The sequence below is a fragment of the Pan paniscus genome, chromosome 5, assembly GCF_029289425.2.
Source record: "Pan paniscus chromosome 5, NHGRI_mPanPan1-v2.0_pri, whole genome shotgun sequence".
NCBI classification, from domain to species: Eukaryota; Metazoa; Chordata; class Mammalia; order Primates; family Hominidae; genus Pan; species Pan paniscus.
Window position 1 is genome coordinate 148,599,068 of NC_073254.2, and position 10,571 is coordinate 148,609,638.

Sequence of the window (10,571 nt, forward strand, 5' to 3'; positions counted from 1 at the left end):
ACATTTCAAACATTCAAAACATTTCAAACATTCAAAAATGTATATACTAATATAATGAACTACCACCTGATTTCAATAAATAAAGACGATTTATTATATTTGCCTTTGAAAAACATTTTAAACTACTTTAGTAAATAAGAGTTTCTTCTATTATTCTTGAAACCTAAAGGCTCTGGGTCTTTTGAACAAATAATGCCTCTAATAATCAAATAAAAATCACAACATGACACAAAGCTCTCACAATTAATTCTACTTTTTATCTAATGCACTTTCCATCATGTTGCATTCCATCTGTTAACTAATGAAATGCCCTAAGGCTCAAATTGATAAATATAAAAATCTCCCTTTCTTTGACATATGATTGAGGATTCCACGCTGATTTGGATTAGATCTTTGATGAAGTAAGAGAGGCAACTGAAAGTTTAAGCAAATTTGGGCTTGTCCTACATCACTAACATCATCCTCTGGGCAGGAATGGGTCTTGGGATCCATTTACTTTCCCTTCTCTCCAGCCACATATATAGGAAGAGCACCTGGTGGATCACACCTTGATGATCAGGCAGCTACACCAAATGGTTACAGAAAATATGAATAGGTTTGAGAGGGGAAGAGCATCATAAATTCTTCAAAGAATTGCTATATGGGTTTAGAGGTGACAAAGCTATTACTGGTGAAGTGTCGTCACGGAAAGTCCTGAGTCCTGAATGCAAATGCTCAAAAAATGAGAAAACTGGGACTTCAAAGATAGGCATAAACAAATGGAAGCATATTACAAGTGAACCAGGCAGAACATCAAATTCAGGCCAGGGTTAGTTATTGTTTTGGAGGAATTATCTAATCTAGGGCAGTGAATGTGAACAGCTATGAATGATTTTGAACATAAGGAACTCATTGACTTCATGTGCTCACTCCAGAGATCTAAATAGCATGTTTGAAAAACAAATGGCCAAGGCGGGAGAGCGGGAGAGCGGGAGAGCGGGAGAGCGGGAGAGCGGGAGAGCGGGAGAGCGGGAGAGCGGGAGAGCGGGAGAGCGGGAGAGCGGGAGAGCGGGAGAGCGGGAGAGCGGGAGAGCGGGAGAGCGGGAGAGCGGGAACTGAAAGTGGTGAGAGCCCTACATTAGGTTGAGAAGAAACAAGACATATTAAGAAACAAGTTAAACTGTTAATGGGAACATGTCTTGATTTTCTTGTGTGATTCCTTCAATTCTTTAGAATTATCAATATGAATGATAAACCACATGCATCCAGTAATAAAAAATCCCAGTCTACAGCTGCTGAGGAAATTCAAAACCCATTTTGGTGTTTGAGTGAGATACTTCTGCCAGCATTCAGCAGTAGCTTTGCAAGGACTTATATTGGGGTCACATTCTTAGTCTCAATCCAGCCCTCATATCCACCTACTCTTAGAAGAAGGAGGAACTTACCTGATTGGTGGGTTTAGGATTAATTAGATATAATCAATGCAGCCCATTCCTCTCTCTTTTTCTTGAGTCTGTGTGCTGGGAGAAGGGATGTATTGTGTGCTCTTTACCATTTGATACGACCCTGCTACAGTGTGGTAGGTCTGCCGCTTTCTGGCTGTGCTTATGGACAGAAGGGAAGGGGTAAATTTGTTCATTTCAGAGGTGAAGTCTTAGCAAGTTCGCACTGCCAGTGTCTAAGCCATAGTCTCCAATCACTTTTGTTAGTAATAAAAGTGTATTTTGTTAGTAATATACCTTTTGTCACTTTTGTTGGTAATAAAGGTATATTTTGATGTTATCCCAAAGTTGAACATGGAGGAAAGATATGTTTTTCAACAATACTTTCAGCAGTATTCTGCTCCATTTCCTAAATGACTGGATAGAATTAAAATAAATTTGCAATGATGTACTAATATAAATAAATGAAGTATCAGTAATGAATGTACGAATTAAGTCAGAGCATGTAGCCTTGAACAAGCTGGGGAACAGAATATAAGGTCTTACATAATCATACTAATGGCTAATATTTACTAAGTGTTTATTCTGCCCAATTAATTTTGGTAATATTGTGAGCCCCATTTTTTGTGAGTCCCAATATTGTGAGATGACAGCCAAAAAGACGTGGAGACTGGATTCATAATCAAGGGCTTGATCTCAGAGTGGGTTCTTTTAGAATATACTGGAAATTTATTAAGACAAATTTGTCTCTGAACTTCCTTGAAAATAGAACTTTTGTTATCAGTGCTAATAGTTCATTCCTTTTTCCTTTTTATATTGAGATATATTACCAGGAGAAAAATAAATTATCTGTTAAGACATCCTGCAAAAGTATACTCCAAAAAGTTTCCCCCAATTTATCCTGCCAGTAAGGGGACATAAGTGTGCACATTTTAATCCACCTTGGATTAAAATTTATTTAAATTAAAATGTATTTTAAAATAGGCTATTGTCACTTTTTATGTTTAATTTTAGTCAGGAGAGTCTGTGGACATCCACAGTATCAAGCAGCCTCAGAACTTTATTGACTTAAAACAACTTAGATGTATATTTTGCTCAAACTACATAATTTTTTACAGGCTAGGTGGGTGCTCTGTCCTCTATCCTTTCTCTAGAATCCCACGCAGAAGAGCTGTATAGGGTTTTGCATGTGCTATTCAATGTTCTTTTCCAGAAGTAAAAAATATCACTTAGTTCACAATCCATTAGTCATAACAAGTCATCTGGCTTCACCCACTTACAAGTTGCCTAGAAGTGCAAATCTACCATGTACCAAAAAGGAAGAAAGCTAGACAACACTTTGTGATCAGCACTAGGATTGCTACATGTTTTTACAAGTTTTATAGCTGAAAAATGGCAACTAGCCTTATTTGGCATTTACATTACAAGAGAGGTTATGCAATTATTTTCTCTTTTGTGAATTGTTTGTGCATGCCCTTTTTTTGTCTGACATTTTAAAATGGGTATGTTGGCAGAGTCTGTAGAAAAGTTGGTGGAGGAATTTAAGTTGTTCTCAAGTAATCAACAAGGATTATCCATTTCTACTCCCTGTCCCTTACCCGCTGCTGTCTCCCTTATCCCTTGGAACTAAGAAGTTCTATATAGGAAAATATTCTGGAGGGTGGTTGTTACCTCATCATAACACACTATAAGCAACATGTCTTAGAATGGTTTCCATGGGGGCATTGATCATTTAGTGTTTCCTAACCTGTGATTGATTCATAAGTATATCAATATCACATGTCAGGCTACTTCAGGTACTCTGTAAAAGATACCTATTTTTCCAAGGTGTATTTCTTAGGCCTCTCTCAATTTGAAGTGAAATAATTCCAATCTGAACCAGTTAAAAAAAACAAAACAGTGTGTCCTCAAGTAAAAGTTATAGGGGTTTCCTAGGTTTAGGCATGGCTGGATATGTGAAGTCAAATAATAACATCAGAACTTACTCATTTACCACTAAGACCAAACTGGGAAGTTAATTTGAGTCTTCACTTCCTCATCTATATATCGGGGATATTTATTATTTTTCTCCTGTACTTGTTGTGAGGATTCTTTCATTAATTCATGCACAACTTTATTTTTGAGATGGAGTTTCACTCTTGTTGCCCAGGCTGGAGTGCATTGGTGCAATCTCGGCTCACTGCAACCTCTGCCTCCCGGGTTCAAGCGAATCTCCTGCTTCATGCTCCCAAGTAGCTGGGATTACAGGCATATGCCACCATGCCCGGCTAATGTTTTGTATTTAGTAGAGACGGGGTTTCACCATGTTGGTTAGGATAGTTGGAACTCCTGACCTCAGGTGATCCACCTGCCTCAGCCTCCCAAAATGCAGGGATTACAGGTGTGAGCTACTGCACCCAGCACATGCAAAACTTTTAATACAATGTCTTACATAGTAATAGAAATAGAAGATAACTGCCTACTATTGTTCTTACTACATCTACTATTACTGTTTATTCTTATGTATAGATTGTTCAATACACTGAAATGACCTAATTGCATCTGTCGTTCTGAGATTTGAATTTAGCTTAACTATTATCTTTAGACTTTATTATTGACATATAGATGAAGGTGACGGGTATGAAAGATTTGAAATATGTTTTTCAAATATATCCTAAACCAGATTTCAGGAAGAGACTAGAAACTGGACTTGCCAGATTCCACATATCTCAATGCTGTGTGGAATTTTTTTTAAAAATTTTTTTTACAATTTGAGATGGAGTCTCGCTCTGTCATCAGGCTGGAGTGCAATGGTTTGATCTTGGCTCACTGCAACCTCCGCCTCCCCGGTTCAAGCGATTGTCCTGCCTCAGCCTCCTGAGTAGCTGGGACTACAGGTGCATGCCACCACACCTGGCTAATTTTTGTATTTTTAGTAGAGATGGGTTTCACCATATTGGCCAGGATAGTCTAAATCTCCTGACCTCGTGATCCGCGTGCCTCTGCCTCCCAAAGTGCTGGGATTACAGGCATGAGCCACCGCTCCTGGTCTGAGTGTGTGTAATTTGACGCACCTATGTGGTAACAAAATGGATATATCCAGTTTATAGCTGGAACTCTGATTCTGTACAGAGGTCAGGATAATAAACATTAATTGAAGAGTCATTTGTTTGTGTCAGAGATTTGTTATGTGGTATTAAATATATCCATAATGTTATGCAAAAATGGATTGTGTATTTTTTTCCTCCTAAATAGATCTTAATAAATGGGCTACTTTAAATATTACATAAAAAGAAATTGAGTTTTAAAGAATAAATTTGCTTGACATGACAAATATCAAAGGGAACTGAGGAGCAGCTACTTCTTTGGCCATGATTCCAATTCTTCATTCAGTATGTATGCACACCTATTCCTCATTTGTTTGGGTCACTTGCTTCCCCTCTGGAGGAATTTGAGCACTGAGTCTGATCAAGGGTAATAGAGTCCTTGACAAAGTTCATGGCTAAGGCCAGAGACCTAAGTGAGGTTGCCATTTGGAAACAGAAGAAAAGGGGGCCAATTATGGAAGTGGGGAGAATAGCCATCCAAAGAAACTGAGAAGAATCAGTAAGAACAGCAGGAGAGAGCAGTTTCACCCAAGTCGAAGTAGGAGATAGTGCTATCTTTTTATTTACATTATTATTATTTTTTAATTTTAGAGATGAAATTTTGTCCTGTCGACCAGCTGGAGTGCAGTGGTGGGATCATAGCTCACTGCAGCTGCAATCTCCTGGGCTCAAGCAATACTCCTGCTCCAGTCTCGCTAGCAGCTGGGAATATAGGCCCTCACCACTGTGCCTGGTTAGTTTTTTAAGTCTCTTTATAGAAAAGAATGATCAGCGCCATGTTCCCAGATACTAATAGACTTAGTGAAAATAATCTATGAATTTCATCAATTAGAAGATAATGACATACAATGAAAGCAGTTTCACTCTTGTGATAGGGCAGAAATGTACAATACTTTCTGTCTCTATGATTTTGCCTATTCTAAGTAGCTCATGTAAGTGGAATCATGGTATATGTATTATTGTGACTGGTTTACTTCATTTAGCATAACACCTTCAAGGTTCATCCATGTTGTAGCATATATCAATATTTCTTTTTTAATTTTTTAAAATGTTTTTAGAGATGGGGTCTCACTATGTTGCCTAGGGTGACCTTGAATTTCTGGGCTCAAGCAATATTCCCACCTCAGCCTCCCTAGGAGTTGGGACTACAGGCATGTACCACATTTTGCTTTTCTATTCATCCCACTGATGAACACTTGAGTTACTTCTATGTTTTAGCTATTGTGAATAATGTTGTTGTAACATGGGTATATAAATATCCTTCAAGATTCTGTTTTCAATTCTTTGGGGTGTATACCAAGAATTGGAACTTCTGGATCATATGATAATTGTATTTTTAATTTTTGAGGACTTGCCATACTGTTTTCCACAGTGGCTATAACATTTTGCATTCCAGCAACAGTGCAGAAGAGTTTCTATGTCTCCACAATCTCGTCAACATATTATTTTCTATGTTTTTAAAAAAGTTTTCCTGTAATCCCAGCACTTTGAGAGGCCGAGATGGGTGGATCACGAGGTCAGGCACTCAAGACCAGCCTGGCCAACATAGTGAAACCCCGTCTCTACTAAAAATAAAAATTAAAAAAAAAAAAGCTGGGCATTGTGGTGGGGCCTGTAATCCTAGCTACTTGGGAGTCTTAGGCAGGAGAATTGCTTGAACCTTGGAGGTGGAAGTTGCAGTGAGCCCAGATCATGCCACTGCACTGCAGCCCAGGTAACAGTGCGAGACTCCGTCTCAAAAAAAAAAAAAATTTTTTTTTATAGTATCCTTAACAGGTGTGGGGTGTTATCTCATTGTAAGTTTTGGTTTGCATTTCCATAATGATTAGTGATGCTGAGCACCTTTCATGTGCTTATTGGCCATTTATATATCTTTAGAGAAGTGTCTACTCATGTCTTTTGCCCACTTTTAAATCAAATTGTCCCTTTTTCATTGTTGAGTTTTAGGAGCTCTCTTTATATTAATATCTTATCAGATATATGATTTGCAAATATTTTATTCTGTAGGTTGCCTTTTTACTCTGTTGATATTGTCTTTAAAAATGTACATTAAAAATTCTAACCAGCTTAATATATTATTGACAAATAAAAGTTATATATATTTGTGGTATGCAACATGATATTTTGATGTATGCATACACTATGAAATGATTAAATCATGTTAATTGACATATCCATTGCCTCACATAATTATTCACAAATTTTTTCCCTTTCCATAAAGTTAAATTTGTCTGTTTTTTCTTTTGTAGACTGTGCCCTTAGAATCATATCCAAGAAATAATTGCCAAATCCAATGTCATAAAGCTTTTGCTGTATGTTTTTTCTTAAGAGTTTTATAGTTTCTTAAGGTTTTAAATGTAGATCTTTGATCCATTTAAATAAATTTTTGTATATGGTGTTAGGCAAGGGTCCAACTTCATTATTTTGCATGTGGATATCCAGTTTTCCCAGCACCAGTTGTTGCAAAGACTCTTTTCCATATTGAATGGTCTTAGCTCTTTTGTGAAAATCATTTACCATATATATGAGGGTTTATTTCTGAATTATCTATTCTATTCCATTGGTCTATGTCTTCCATTGGTCTATATCTATGTTTGTGACTGTACTACACTGTTTTGATTACTGTAGCTTTGTGGTAAGTTTTAAACTCAGGAACTGTGACTCTTCCAGATTTGTTCCTTTTTCAAGATTGTTCTGGCTATTCAGGGAACTTTGATATTCCGTATGAATTTTAGGATGAATTTTTCTATAAAGAGTATCATTAGGATTTTGATAGGATTGTATTGAATCTGTAGATCACTTTGGGTAGTATTGCTATCCTAAAAATGTTGTCTTCTACTCCATAAACATAGGATGAGTTTCTATTTTTTTATGCCTTTAATTTCTTCCAGCAATATTTTGTAGTTTTTCTTGTACATGTCTTTCATCTCCTTGGTTAATTCCTATGTATTTTATTTTTATTTGGAAATATTTATTAGGTGCCCACTTTGTTCCCCATATTATCCCAGGGAGTTATTACAAAATGATAAGCAAGACAGACATGGGCTCATGGGGCTTCCTCATGCATGTCTTTTGGTATCACCAATGTATCTCCTGTGGCCTGTGGCAAATGTATCGTGTAATTCTCGTCCATGAGCTTAGTATACTTATTTTCAGGTACTCACTCAGCTGTACTTGTTTAAAAAAATGCCTGAAACTTGATTTGCTTGTGTGGATATTAAATCAACTATTCCATACATGTAAAGTACATTTTATTCTCCCTGTAAAACTCTCAATGTTTTTCTTCAAAATATACTTTATGATATATATATTAACTATTATTTTAAGATAGTTGGGAAAATGAAGGGACCATAATTTAAAAGAGATGGAATATTTGATAAATTATGTGGCTGCCTGTTTTTATTCTTGTCACCTAGTCTCAGTTTTTCAGGTTTTTAAAAATATTATAAATGCACACATGTACATACACTTACTTTCTTCTTAATCTGTGATCTTCCAGGTTTCTATTACATAGATTAATTCATGTAAATTTTCCTAGTCTTTTTAAATTAAAGAAAGTCAATGACAAAAGGACCATCACGTGGACAACCAGTGGGAATGTTTCATTCACTCTTGTAAGTTACTTGTTCCCAGTGCAAAAGTTTAAAAGAAAGTCTTTTTATTTATTCAAAAGTTGAAGGTTTTTTTTTTTATTATTATTTTCTCTTCAGCACTGGAAACTGTCAGGAAAAGCAGTATATACCCCTAATGACTAGTTCAGAAAGAAATGTATCATTGTTTTTAATAATTTGATACAGTATATAAATGTTGTTTTGTAAAGTCTAAATTCTACTATTAACTGAACAAAATATAAACCAGGAAATTAACATCAAAGAAATAACCACATTCACCTGTTCCTCTGGTCTCTAACATTCTGCTTTTCCTTTGCTCCGCAGGGTAACCATGGTGAGAAAGATGTTGATGGCTTGGATGGAGAACAGGTACAAAAATTTCTCATTCTATGTTCCGCCTCTACTAGTTTGGCATTTACACATGTCATGATTAATCTAGAAATGTAAACATGCATATTTAATGTTTAAAGTTTATCTATGTTTGTTCTTATCCCAAATATACAAGAACCCTAGAAATCTAACTCGAATCAACCTCTCCCATATTACATTTCTTTCCATCTTATTTTTGTTAAATCTATCACTTAGACATTGTTATTGTTTTACACAGTCAATGCTTATTTAGCTCTACCATCATATTTCTCCAATTTTCTGGAAGAGTTAGAGAAGGATTAGTATTCATTCTTTAAATGTTTTGTAGAATTCACTGAGGAAGCCATCAGGTCCATGGTTTTCTTCAAGAGATTTTTTGATTATTGATTCAATCTTCTTACCATTGATTCAATCTTCTTACCAGTTGTAAGTCTATTCATATTTTCTATTTCTTCAGGATTTAGTTTTGCAGGTTTTGTGTTTCTGGAAATTTTTCCATTTTATAAAGGCTACCTAGTTGTTGGCATACACTTGTTCTTAGTACTATCTTAGAATGTTTTATTTTTTATTTTTTTGAGACGGAGTCTTGCTCTGTTGCCCAGGCTGGAGTGCAGTGGTGTGATCTTGGCTCACTGCAATTTCTGCCTCCTGGTTTCAAGCGATTATTCTGTCTCAGCCTCCTGAATAGCTGGGATTGCAGGCATAGGCTACCATGCCCACCTAATTTTTGTATTTTTAGTAGAGACAGGGTTTTACCATTTTGGCCAGGTTGGTCTCAAACTCTTGACCTCAAGTGACCTGCCTGCCTTGGCCTCCCAAAGTGCTGGGATTACAGGCATGAGCCACCTCACCCAGCCTATTATAATTCTTTTTATTTATGTGGAATCACTATTTCCACTTTCATTTTTGATTTTATTAAATTTTTCTCTTTTTTCTTAGTTCATCTGGCTAAAATTTCATCACTTTTGCTAATCTTGAGGAATCAATTTTTGGTTTTATTGATTTTCTCTATTATTTCTCTATTCTCTATTTTATCTTTGCTCTAATCTTTATTTCCTTCTTTCTGCAAGTTTTGAGTTTAGTTCTTCTTTTTCTAGTTTCTTAAGGTATAAAGTGAAGTTGTTGATTTGAGACCTTTTTTGTTTTTTAACATTAAGTGTTTACAGCTATAGTTTTTTTCCTTTAGCACCACTTTTGCTGTGTACCATAAGTTTTGGTGTGATGTAGTTTCATTTTTCATTTGTCTCTAATTATATTCTAATTTCTTTTGTGATTTCTTTGATCCATTGGTTGTTGAAGACTGTGCTGTATGATCCTTTTGTAGTTCACAAGCCTGATGATTGGGTTTTCATGCACGTGGATGAGATGCACCTCCCTCAAACCTGGTTGTTACAGCATAGGCACATTACTTGTCTAACACAAAAAAAAGGAAAAAGGAGTGTGCTGTGCAATTTCCACAAATTTGTGAAGTTTCTAATTTTACTTGTGTTACTGAGTTCTAATTTCATCCTGTTGTGATCAGACAAGACAATTTGCATAATATTTATCTTTTATAATCCATCGAGAATTGGTGACTTAACGTATTGTGTCTGGAGTTAGTTCCTCCTGGTGGGTTTGTGGTCTCCCTGACTTCAAGAATGGAGCTGCGGACCTTCGCAGTGAGTGTTACAGCTCTTAAAGATGGCACGGACCCAAAGAGTGAGCAGCAGTAATATTTATTGTGAAGAGCAAAATAACAAACATTCCCCAGCATGGAAGGGGACCTGAGCGGGTTGCCGCTGCTGGCTGGGGTGCCCAGCTTTTATTCCCTTATTTGTCCCCACCCATATCCTGCTGATTGGTCCATTTTACAGAGTGCTGATTGGTTCACTTTACAGAGCACTGATTGGTCCATTTTACAGTGTGCTGATTGGTTTTACAAAACTCTAGCTACATAGCGCTGATTGGTGTGTTTTTACAGAGCATTGATAGGTGCGTTTTACAAACCTCTAGCTAGCTACAGAGTGCTGACTGGTACATTTTTAGAGAGCACTGATTGGTGCATTTTACAAACCCCTTGTAAGACAGAAAAGTCCTCCAAGTCC

The 10,571-nt window shown here is 36.5% G+C and overlaps 1 non-coding gene across 1 annotated transcript; it reads left to right on the top strand.

The window, feature by feature from the left end:
- The first annotated feature begins 9,799 nt into the window (after window positions 1-9,799).
- Window positions 9,800-9,906, top strand: LOC112440284 (small nucleolar RNA U13). Its single transcript, XR_003028459.1, has one exon. It is a non-coding gene; the product is annotated as a small nucleolar RNA U13 (small nucleolar RNA).
- The last annotated feature ends 665 nt before the right edge of the window (window positions 9,907-10,571 follow it).